The sequence below is a fragment of the Pteropus medius genome, unplaced genomic scaffold, assembly GCF_902729225.1.
Source record: "Pteropus medius unplaced genomic scaffold, Ma_sr-lr_union100, whole genome shotgun sequence".
NCBI classification, from domain to species: domain Eukaryota; kingdom Metazoa; phylum Chordata; class Mammalia; order Chiroptera; family Pteropodidae; genus Pteropus; species Pteropus medius.
In genome coordinates, this window is record NW_024349803.1 from 13,293,523 (window position 1) to 13,306,720 (window position 13,198).

The window sequence follows — 13,198 nt, forward strand, 5'->3', positions numbered from 1 at the left end:
AGAAAGACCGAAGAACTGTCTGTCACAGGTTGCAGAAGACTAAGGAGACATGAAAATTAAATGCATTGTGGGACCCTGGATTGACTCCTGGACCAGAAAAAGGATGTTAGTTGTAAAACTAACAAAATTCAAATGAGGTCTGTAGATTAGATACTACTACTGCATAAATGTGGATTTCCTGTTTTCAGTAATTGTATTATAGTGATGTAAAATGTTATTTAGGGGAGGCTGGATGAAGGGGGACTTCCGTGTATTATTTTCACAACTTTTCTGTAAGTCTAAAATTATTTCAGAATAAAAAATTTAAAAAAATAAAGACTGAGGGATCCTATTGAAACATAGATTCTGATTCCGTAGATCTGGAATGAGGCCTGAAATTCTGCTTTTCTGAAAAGCACTCTGGTGAAGCTGAGGCTACTGGTCCCAATAACTTACTTGAGTAACAAGACTTTTTTCTTTTTGTTGTATTGAGGTGAAACTGACATAAACTATGCATATTTAAAGTGAATATATTGATGAGTTTTGACACATGTGTCTACCCATAAAACCATTACTACATTCAAGATAATGAATTCTTGTTGGGAGACAATTCTACGTGGCTCTCTCGTTTCTGCTTATCTTGTAAGTAGAGGCACCAGAGGTTTTTGTTGTAGAATAGAGATAACATCTCCCTCCAGAGTTGAGGGCAGTTTTGTTTACTGTTCAACATAATAAAAATACTTTCCTTGGGAGCAAGCACTGGGCAGGTTTACTTGCAGTCCATTACAAAAGACTCAGGTTTCTTAAGCTTGAGATTCCTCAGCTGTACCGCAGACCCACCGTGTGTACAGCATCAACCTGGACTAATCCACACAATAGTTGAGTGGCAAGGGGAACCAATACAAATATGAAGATCCTGATGTTTGCTATGCCAAGAGTACTAAAGTTCTTAATCTCTGACTGAGGAGTCTCATATCTTCTGCCACTGTGAGAGGCTAACCTGTTGATTTGTAAGTAGAGTACAATTTCAGATTTTTCTCAGTTCTTGACAGTGTTTGATGATGAAGCTGGGATAAGGACAAAGACAGGCCTTCTTGTAAGAGATGAGACGAGGGCCCCTGTGGGATGGTTAGATGATAAGAGAATTCCCTGGGATCTAGTAGCTAATATTCTTGCTCAAGTGATAGGGGAGGGAGAAGAGGAATTTAGCAAATTTAATGTATTTGCCTTACAATCTCCACCTCTTAATAGGTTCTGTTTCTAAATAATAGGTTCTTCTTCTAAATAACAAAAAATTCACTATTACTCCATATCATCCTCATTTCTTTTTTCCTATAATTTCTTTTACATAGCCAGATTCTTTAAAAATATTGCTATAAAATAGACAAATTTCAGGAAATCAGCTCCATGTGTCTCCATAATGCCCCCCTTCCTTGTCTTTCTCATTAGACTAATGTTACTTTGAACTAAAATCAAAAGCAAACCTCTTCCTTTTTTCTAATAACTCAATGTTTATCATCCTTCAAGTTTCCTACTATGAGCTTAGAGGTAATAATGGGCTCCTCTACAGTCAGAGAATGAAATCCCGATGGTCTGACTGATTCCTCCATCATACAGATGTCACTATATATGCGTGAGAACCCAAAGCAATGAACAGAGAAACACTAAATTAAAATGGCTTTAATACATATTATGTATAGCTCAATCATTCACTGTTTCATTGTAGTTTTCCAAATAATTCTAAATAATTTTCAGAAGAGATTTTTAACAGCTCCTAGGCTAATTCTATCATGTTAGTATTTGAAATTATCTTTCCTCCAGTCATTCTAAATCTTTCTAAAAATTTAAAAATACAGTATATTTTCACAACAAATTATACCATCTTTTCCCTACCACAAAGAATCCTCCTCTAGTAATTTCTTTTGTGCAAGAATGTAGAATAGAGACTAAGGGGCAGAAACAGGCTCTAAAGAGACAGGATGACATAAAACCTTTCTTCTCTAACTACATTAAGCCCAAATTTATCTTGAGTCACAACTGTAGTTAACATATGCTTATTTCTCTGTGACCCTGAGGTACAGAAACCAAAACAGAAAATAGTATTAAATAAGAATTTCTAGGTACAATTAAAAACACATTCAAAAGTTAAAGTAGATAAAAAGGTAAAGGAAAAATTCACAGACACATGAAAAATATTTCTATTGTTATGCATCTTAGATTTTATCTACAGATCTTAACAATGGTTTATTAGGTTCTCAATGATTATTTAATAAAACTATAAAATTCATAAAGAACACTAGAGAAATAAGATTATCAACTTACTGATGCATATAAATTAGAATCTATATTTATTGTCTTGCACAGATAGGAAAATTTTGTATTAATTTTCCACAAAATCACTCTGAAACATTTACACAAATCAGCTTATTTTATTTATTTTATTTTTATTATTATTTTTTAGGTGAGGCAACCCTTGGTTGATCTCACAGAAATTCAAGGACCTTGTCAACTTACAATCTCTTATTTTTAAAATTTTTTTATGCCTACAGCACCTGATCTTCCTAGGTGGTCTCCTATTCAAGTACTAACCCAGCCTGACCCTGCTTAGCTTCCTAGATCAGACAGGATTGGGCTTGTTCAGGGTGGCATGGCCATAGAGAAATCAGTTTATTTTAAATAAAAAAATTAGAAACATTATGATAGCTATGTACAAAATATATATATTTGTACAGTCTACTTAACATTCTAAGTAAAGGTAGCTGAAATGTTTTTGCTATTATACAGTATTAGTACCACACTGTAAGTTACAGAAGGAATATGAGAACCCTTCCACTCAGCACATGTTCAAATGTTATATACATTTTGCCTAGAAGGATTTGAAAATCCTCCTTAGTGACTTCTTAAGTCACCAGACTGATTTTTTTAAAGTTTAAATAGATATTCATTTAAAGATATAGCTAATTTAGCAAACAACCCTATTAAGTAAATGGGCAAAAGAGATGAACAGACATTTCACTGAAGAGGATAAACAGATGGCAAAAAACACATGAAAAGATGTTCAACATCATTATTAGAGAAGTGCAAATTAAAACCACAATGAAAAACCACACACCTATTGCAGTGGCTAAAAATAAAATTGTCCAACACCAAATGTCAGTTAGGTTTAAGATTAGTGTTAAATTTAAGGTTAAGGGAAGGGTTAGGTTTAATGTTAGGGTTAGGATTAGGGTTATAGTTAGTTTTAGGGTTAGGTTAAGTTTAGACTTATGGTTATGCTTATGGTTAGGGTAAGGGTTAGGTTTAGGTTTAAGGTTAGTTTTAAGGTAAGAGTAAAAGCGACAGGTTTAGGTTTAAAGTAAAAGTTAGGGTTAGGAGTCAGGGTTAAGTTTTGATGTGAGAATTAGTGTTAGGATTATATTTGGGGTTATTTTTAGGATTATGATTAAGATTAGGGTTTGGTTTAGGGTTAAGGTTAGAGTTAGGTTTATAGTTAGGGTTATGGTATAAGTCATTTAAATTATGGTTAGGTTAGGTTTAGGTTTAGATCTAGTTTTAGGGTTTGCATTAGGGTGAGGGTATAGGTTATAGATAGGTTTAGGTTTAGGGTTAGGATTAAGGTTAGGGTTAGGATTTGAGGCTGGGGGTTGTGTTAGTGTTAGGGTTAGGATAAGATTAGGATTAGGTTTAAGGTTAGAATTAAAGGTAGGTGTAAAATTAAGGTTATTGTTTAAAGTTAGGGTTAGATTTAGGATTAGGTTAGTTTTAGGGTAAAGGTTATTGTTAAGTATAGGATTAGGAAATTGGTTAGGTTTAGAGTTAGATTAAGGGTTAGGTTTAAGTTTAGGCTTAGAATTATGGTTCGGATTAAGTTTAGGTTAAGAGTTAGGGTATGGGTCAGGTGTACAGTTATGTGATTTTAGGGTTACAGACAGGGATGGGGTAGAGGTAGATGAAGGGGTATGTTTAGGGTCAGGTTTAGGGTTAGGTTTAAGTTTAGGGTTAGAATCAGGTTTTGTTTGGAGTTAGGATTAGGTTCAGGGTATGGTTTAGTGTTAGTTTTAGGGTTAGGTTTATGTTTATATTTGAATTTCAGTTTAGAGATCGGGTTAGGGTTAAAGTTGGTGTTAAGGTTTAGATTATAATTAGTTTTAGGTTTAGGTTTAGGATTTAGTTTAGGGTTAAGTTTATTATTAAGGTTAGATTTAGGGTTTGGTTTAGGGTTAGTTTAGTTTTAGGATCAGGGTTATAGTTAGGTTTAGATTAGATTTTATGTTAGGGTTAGGAGTATGTGTAAGTTTAGGTTTAGAATTAAGATGATGGTTAAGCATTAGGTTTAGTGTTTGATGTTAACGATAGTATTAGAGTTAGGGTTGAGGTTAAAGTTAGGGTTAAAGTTATGCTTTGGGTTATGTTTTGGCTTGTTTTAAGGTTAGAATTAGGGTTAGCGTTAAGTTTAGTGTTTAAGTTAGGTTTAGGGTTATGGTTAGGGTTATGTGTAGGGTTTGTTACTGTTAGGGTTAAAATTATGGTTAGTGTTAGTTTTAGTGTTAAGGTTAGGTTTAAGATTTGGGTAATGGTTATGTTTAAATTCATGTTTAATTATATGGTTAGAATTAGGGTTAGGATTACATTTAGGATTTAGGTTAGGGTGAGGGTAAGGATTAGGTTTTAGGGTTAGGTTTAGTGTAGAGATAGAGTTTTATTTCTTTCTGATATTACATTATTTTGTTTTTGCTTATTTTTCAAATTTTCTATAACATAAAGTTTAAAAGTTGAAAAAGATATAAACGGGGTAAAAAACAAGTTGCAAGCTAGGAGACGATATCTGTAGGACATAAAATTGACAAAGCATTAATATTTCCAAAAATTTCCAAAATTCCTAGTCCTTAAAGGCACCAATATCATTTCTCATTATCCCACATAATAATCTTATCTATTTGCAGTATGACCTGGACTGGTTACTTCATGAAGTTATAAAGGCAAGGAAGGAATTTTCTACTTTTCTGGTTCTCCTATGAGAATCCAAGAGCTGCTCTGAGTTGTCGCCAGCCTGTCCCTGTCCAAGAAGCTCTGAGCCAAGCCACCCTACTTTGGATTATTTTTCTGGGCTACATGCCTTAATCCGTGCTCCTTAATCCGTTAATTTGCAGAACGTGAGAACTCACTCATTCCTTGCATTTCTTCCCTACTTCCCTACTCATTCTAAATAATGTAATTTTCAGTTCTTCAGCCTTTCATATTTTTTTCATTTGTATTTATCTAAAAATATTCTTAATATTCTTAATGATCTCTAATATGTGCCAGATACTGAGTGAGGCTTTCAAGAATACATTTCTTTTTGTTTTCATTTTTTAACAGCTTTATTGAGGTGTAATTGACATCCAAAAGACTGCACATATTTAATGTATATGATTTGATGGGTTTGAACATATGCATATACCTGTGGAACCAGGATAAATTTGTGAACAAAATATATGCAGTCACTGCTTTTATAATGCTCATAGCCTAATAGAGGAGCCAGACATTAATAAAATATTCACACAAGTAAACATAAAAAATAAATATGATAAATGCCATGAAGTACAGATGCAGTATATAAAGGACAATACGTCAAGGGTACTATAGAGATTTTGAGGATTAGAGACAGGTGTAGAAGTGCAAAATGTGGTGTTTGGACATCCCAGAAAGTGTGCACCTCATGCAGTTCGACAAGGAACCTAGAAATAGATGATTTGAAGAGGAAACCATAGGCTATACCATTCTAGAAATTAAAAGTGAGTCAGAGAGCACTGTAGGTACCTATAGGTGAGAGCTATTTCAATTCCTCACTGAAAAACCATCCTCCTCATGCCCTTCACTCCATGTAATTCCGTAGAGCTGACTCCACCACTGAATTCAAGAGGAGGACATGTAAACAGGACAAAGCTGGGAAGTTTATCTCATCTATATGGACTGATTCACAGATAACCACATGAACCAATCATGAGCCTATCAGGGAAATTAACTTTGTATTACGTTCTGAAAAAAAGATTATTTTCTCTTTCAGCCAGGTATACCTCTTATGAGGGCATAGGAATTGGTCTTGCCCCAATCTGAAGCCTGATTCTAAAGCCATTACAGAGGCACCAAGATTTCCAAACCTACCAAGCCCAAGGTTACGATAATAGAAAACAAGAATTCTTCAAGTGGATTATTAAGTGTAATTGTAAGAGAGGCCCACCTTTCCCATTTGGTTCCCAGATCTGTGTACTCCAGCTTTGTGGTAAGCAGCTCCATACACTGAATATGCAATACAGTGTATGTACGGCAACATCCCAAGCCCACAGGGTTTTGAAAGTTCATAAATGATTATGTCGGCAGAAGAGCTTTGGGCAGGGAGATCAAATCCATACTCAGAATATGTCTACCCCAGTGAATAAAGCTTCATCTTCCCCCCACCATAGGAGAGGTCAATATATTCAACCTATCATCATGGAATATTTCCATTTCAAAAACTTAATATCAACTTCCGTGTTGGAAAGCTGGGTACATATAAGAGGTGGTAGCCACCCAGTCTTGGTGAGTGGAATATCATGATGTTCACTTCACACAGAGCCCCCATCCCTGCTGCCATGGCCATTTTGTGCATGGTCATAATGAATATGAAGGAGGCAGAGAAAGCTAAGTGACATTCACAGGACACATCATATATCTGATTTGCTCTGATGATGGTGCCTCTGTGGGCATTTGTGTGGTAATGCCTATCTTCATATTCTGCCTATTTTGTGAGGTTGATTTTCATATCTACCCCAAGACCTCCTATTTAGTGATTTTCCAAGGACTCGATCAGCAAAGGCAAACTATTAGCCACTGCCCATGAATCATCGTAGATCAATCCCTCAGGCTGTCTCATCTTCCATGTGAAGTGTCCAACCAGATGTACCACACGAGTTCCATCTAGTATTTCTTTTCACCACTCTATTTCAGAGGCCACCGATGTGATGCTGTAGCACAATTGACCACTTCCAGCTGTTGCAGGCAAATCATGAAAATCTATCTATGAATCAGGCCCTGGATTTTTTTCCCCATGAGACTGTAGGTATAAACTGAAGAAGAGAAGGTAACGCATGAGAAAAAATTGTGAGAGAATTGTCTGATCTCCCAACCCATAGTTTATTTGTGCCTTTCAAAATGATGTGGGCCCAAACTTGTATATATGCCAAATCAACTTATAGTTTTTTACATGCAATTTTGTGGTTAGGGGATCCTATTATGCGTAGTCCGTGGTAAGAAGTTCAGGTCACTTGCTTTCCCATGACCAGGTATTTAGTCACTCCCACTGTTCACGGGAAGCAGGAATAACTTTTAAAATGGAGAACAGAGGAAAGCGATAAAAGGCTCACTCCTTATGGTCAGCACTATGATTCTATTGTATGATTTGCCAGTGGAATCCTATAGCAATCTGCCAAATACCTCTGATATAATTCAGTTTTCTGGTGCAACTTGCTCCTGTTGCTGAGAATTTTCTTTCCCTGAGTCCTATTCCAAACTTATAAATTACCTAGTACATGGATTGGCACAGCATGTCCGAAAGTGAAATATGTTGCCTCCAAAATCCTGAGGCCCATCAAAATTATATCTCTTTCTTAGCTGTGCGTAGTACAAAAGGCAGCGACTTGTCTCTCGCTTTCAAATGAATATCCCAGAATTTTGTATTTAGAAACTCCAACCACTTTTGACAATACCACTGAATTTTTATAGATTTATCTCCCACCATCTGCCACACTTAATTGTCTTAGTAAAACATCTAGAGTGCTCCTAATGCTTGCTCACCAGATTCCATTAGCAAAGTGTCATGAACCAACAAGATAATCTGGGGCATGTAAAGATGAACAAGTTCACCCAGACTTTTTTATCATAGAGAGGAGGAGAATGGATATAGCACTAAGGCAAGAGAATAAAGGTAACTGTTAACGCTGCCATATAAATGCAAACTTTAACAAATTTAATCAATTGGAATAACGCATCTGCAAAAAATACGGCACATGCTTGGATCAAACACTCCCACACCCTGCACTACAGCTGCCCCAGCTCCACCAGCAGCCGCCTGCGCTCAAGCCTCTGGTGCCTGGAATCATACCTACAAATTTCATCACCACATGATCATATTTACCATAACCTTTTGTCATTCTCCATTACCCACTGCCAAATAGTCACGCAGTCCCTAAGCAGCAGCACGGTGGCTCACAGGGCTGCAGGGATCACTTATGCAGCTGTAAGGGTGGCTTGCCACATTTCCATAGTCAATCTGTAGGGATGCAATAAGCCCATATGGATTCAGGCAAGATCAGCATGTTTATTATAAAGGATATTTTATTATTATAAATTGCACAAATAAATAGCCAGATGAAGAGGTACATAGGGCGAAGTCTGGAAGAGTCCTGAGCATAGAAGCTTCAGTGCCGTGGCGCTGGGTAGAACCACCCTCCTGGCACATGGATGTGTTCACCAATTTGGAAACTCCTCCATTTGGGGGCTTTTATGGAGGTTCCACTATTTAGGCAAGATTGATTAAATCATTGGCCATTTGTGATATGAACAATTTAAACTTGATCTCATACTTTTGAGGAATTTTTCCTTTCAATTATCTTTTAATATTTCTAAGTGTTCCCTTTTTAAAATATCTACTTGTACTTGATTTATTTCTGCTTGCTTTTGTCCTTTATTGGGAGAAAATCTTTTTAAAAAAACAGCTTTGTTGAGGTATAATTGACACACCATGACCTGCACATATTTAAAGCATCCAATTTGATAAGTTTTGACATATGTATACACCCATGAACCATCACGATTAAAATAATATCATCACTTCCAAAAGTTTCCTAAATTCTCTCTTCCCTCCTGATCCAACCTTATCCCCAGGTAACACCTGATCTACACTCTATTGTTTGCACTTCATAGAATTTTTATAGAAATGGAATCGTATAGCATGTACTTTTTTATAAATCTGGCTTCAAATATGTTGTATCAATGTTTTATTCCTTTTTATTGCTTAATATTCTACTGTATGACTATACTATAATTTGTTTTTCCATTCACCTGTTAGTGGACTGTTCAGTAGTTTCCAATTTTTTGGTTATTACAAATAAAACTACTATGAAAGCTCACGTATAAGTTTTTATGTGGACATATGCTTTTATTTCTCTTGGATAAATAGGTAGGCATGTAATGTCTGGGTCATATGGTGGGTATATAAAAACTGCCAAACAGTTTTCCAAAATAGTTTTGCCATTTGTACGTGATTCCTTTCTTCCTGTAATTTTTTTTTTAAATTGAGGTGAAATTCACACAACACACAATTATTTTCAAGTGTACAGCTTCGTAATATTTAGTGCATTCACAATGTTGTGCAACCACCACCTCTATCTCTAGTTTCAAAAGTTTTCATCACCCTAAAACACCTATATCCATTAAGTAATCACTCCCAATCTTTCATCTCTCCCTACCGCCCCTGGCAATCACTAATCTGCTTTCTACCTCTTTGCATATGCCTATTCCAGACATTTCATATGAAAGGAATCACATACGACCTTTTTGGTCTGGCTTCTTTGACAGCATGTTTTTGAAGTCTGTCCATGTTGTAGCATGTATCAGTACTTCATTCCCTTTCATGTCTGAATAATATCCCATTGTATGTATATACCATGATTTGTTCACCCATTTACCCGCTGATGGGCATTTAAATCGCTTCCACCTTTGGCCACTGCAGAGTGCAGCTGTGAACATTTATGAGTGACTGTTTTAAATTTTTCTGGTATGTACCTAAGAGTGTAATTGTGGGGTAATATGCCAATTGCTTAATTTTTTGAGGAACCTCTGATATATTTTCCATATCCTTACCAACACTTTTCCTTTTTTAATTTATAGCCACTCAGTGGGTGTGAAGTGATATTTCACTGTGGTTTTGATTTGCATTTCCTTAATGACCAATGATTCTGAATACCTTTTCATGTTTGCCATTCGCATTATCTTCTTTGGAGAAATTATCTATTCAAGACCTTTGTCCATTTTTAAATTGGGTTCTTCTTTTTTTTGAGGAGTATGTTGTAAGAATTCTTCAGACATTCTACATACTAGAGCCTTATCAGGTATATGATTTGGAAATATTTTCTCCCACTCTGTAGACTGTTGCTCGTGCTTTTGAAGGTCAATCTAAGAATCCATTGCCAAATTTCTTGCTTTTATGTATGTTGCCGTTTTATCTACTTATTTACTTAACTGGAATTTGAGTTGAATTTCATTCGATTACTGCCTAGTTTCGAGATTGGCAAGCTCATCTTGAATGGAAGATTTTTGTTGCTGCATTCATTTAGAAAACTTGGGCCTCTACTCTAGCACTCAGCATTAAGTGTATGCCTGAGATCTCCAATAAAGTAAGAAAACGAGGGATGTTATAGATCTAGTCCAGGAGTTAGAGGATAGCAATTTTGTTGAGGCTTTTATACCATTTGCAAAAAATATTAAACTCTGACTGCAGCCACTATGGAAAACAGTATGGAGGTTCCTCAAAAAATTAAAACTAGAACTACCATATGATTCAGTAATTCTACTTCTGGATATTTATCTAAAGAAAATGAAAATGCTAACTCAAAAGATATATGCACTACCATGTTCATTGCGGCATTATTTACAATAGCCAAGATTGTAAATAAGTGTCTAACAACAGATGAATGGATAAAGAAAATGTGCTACATGTGGAAATATACATATATTTGGAATATTATTGAGCCATAAAAAATAAAATCTTGCCATTTGCAACAACATGGATGGACAAGAGCATTATGCTATGTGAAATAAGTCAGACAGAGAAAGACAAATACCACATGACCTCACTTGTATGTGAAATGTAAACAAAACAAAATAAAAATAAGTTCATAGATAGAGAATGGATTATTGGTTGTCAGGTACAGGATGTGAGAGGTGGGAAAAATGAATGAAGGGGGTCAAAAGGTACAGACTTTCAGTTATAAAATGAATAAGTTACAGGGATATAATGTACAGCATGGTGACTAATTTAAAATTTCTCATCACAAGAAAAAAAAATCTGAAACTACGTATGGTGACGGATGGTAACTAGACTGACTGTGGTGATCACTTTGCAATGTATGGAAATATCAAATCATGCTGTACAGATAAATAATGTTATATGTCAACAATAATGCAATTAAAAAAACTTGACTATATTAAAGGTTGCAAGAACATAAATAAACGAAAAGAATTCTTGTTTACTGTTGGTGGAAGAATATAAATTGGCAGAGCAACTTAAGAGAGAAACTTGGAAAACCAAATTACACTGAAAATGTGCACACTCTACAATTCAGTGATTCTATTTCCAGATATTTTCCCCAGAGTAGGTATCTGTGCTCAGGGAGATTGTACAAGATGCTCCTACCCGCATTACTCTCACTAGGTATTAATTAGAAATTATAGAAAAATGGAGAAAATAAAGTATAAACTTACGACAGAATGCAATATATTACTCAAAATGATCCAGAGCTGCATGTTATCAACAGACTTCTGAAATAACGACAAATGTTAGCTGCAGAAAAATGTGTCTAGTATGCCACTGTCAAACTTTTTAAAAATTAAGTACTGGTCACAGGTAAATGTGTTAAAAACAGACTGGAAGGTGCACAACTATGCTCAGACCAGCATTATTCACAATAGCCAAAAGGTGGAAACAACCCAAGTACCCACTGACAGGTAAATGGATAAGCAAAATGTGGTTTATACACATAATGGAATATTATTTGACCTTGAAAAGGAAGGAAATTCTCATACATGCTATAACATGAATGAACCTTGAGGAGATTATGTGAAGTGAAATAAGCTAGTAACAAAGAAACAAATACTATATGACCCCACTTATAAGAAGTACCTAGAGTAGTCAAATTCACAGACAAAAACTAGAATGGTGGTTGTCAGAGCCTGGGGCAGGGAGTCAAATGGAGAATTCATATTTAATGGGTATGAGTTTCAGCAAATTCTGGAGATGGATTGCAGTCGAAGTTATACAGTGTGAATGTATCTAATACTATGGAACTGTACACTTGAAAATGGTTAAAATGGTAAATTCTGTTATATATATTGTACCATAATTTTTTGAAAATCATAAAAATGTAGATTGGAAGGATACACTAAATTATGACAATAGTTACCTTTGGAAGATGCAGAGAACAGGAATGAGATAAAGACAGACTTCAATTTGATCAATCTTGTAAAATAACTTTTCCCATCAGCCTTGATTTTAAACTTTGAGCTTTAATTATAGCTGTCTTACATAGCCACTATGTGGCACACAGCAACTGCTTGGCTTGCACCTCCATGACCAGAGGTAACGAGAAGTGGTTAAACACTTCTCTTTAGTATTTGCTTCTAAACTTTTTATTATGGAAATTTTCAAATACGTATTACAGTAGAGTGATTCAATTACCAGCTCATAGAGATCTCTACTTGTGTGTTCTTAATGCCCTATTCTGATGACTTAAATGCTCTTTTTCTCCATGCTTCATCTGAATAAAGGAGAAAGTCTATCTACTTATATCAGACTGACAAGTGATATCCAAAAGTAACATTCTGGGCACAGCGGATGTTGAGATTAAGTGAAACTATCTAAAAATGCATGACTTTTCTTTAGTTCTTCCAGGTGAAAGAGGAACATTTCACATAAGGTCTATGTCCTAGTAGTTTGAGACATTATGGTTTACCAAGTATGTTATTAATTAACATCTATACAGTCATAGAATTTACTCTATGGTCTAAAATTCAACATTTTAGGAAGCTGCAACACAAAATAACAAAGGACAAAAACACCTTTAGACAGTCAGCATTTCCAAATCAGTGTGCCCTCAAGTTGCTTTGTTTCTATTGCTGCTGTTCTTTAAAAATGATCGCTTCTGCGTTTATCTTTACCTTTTTAGCCTGTTGAAGATTTTTGCTTACGAAGATACATGGCATTTTAAAATAAACTAAAAGAAAATGTGGTGTATACATACACAAACACACTGGAAAACTACCTAGCCATAAATAAGAATGAAATCTTGCCATTTGCAACAGCATCGATGGACCTCGAGGGCATTATGCTAAGTGAAAGACAAAGACATACAATCTCACTTACATGTAGAATCTAAAAAAAAAATCCAAAAAAACCCCAAACCGAGCTCATAGAGAACAGAGGGGT

At 35.4% G+C, this 13,198-nt stretch overlaps 1 pseudogene; it reads right to left on the minus strand.

Moving 5' to 3' along the window:
* Positions 1-2,519: 2,519 nt before the first annotated feature.
* On the minus strand, positions 2,520-2,638 carry LOC120582625 (uncharacterized; annotated as a pseudogene).
* Between the last annotated feature and the right edge of the window lie 10,560 nt (positions 2,639-13,198).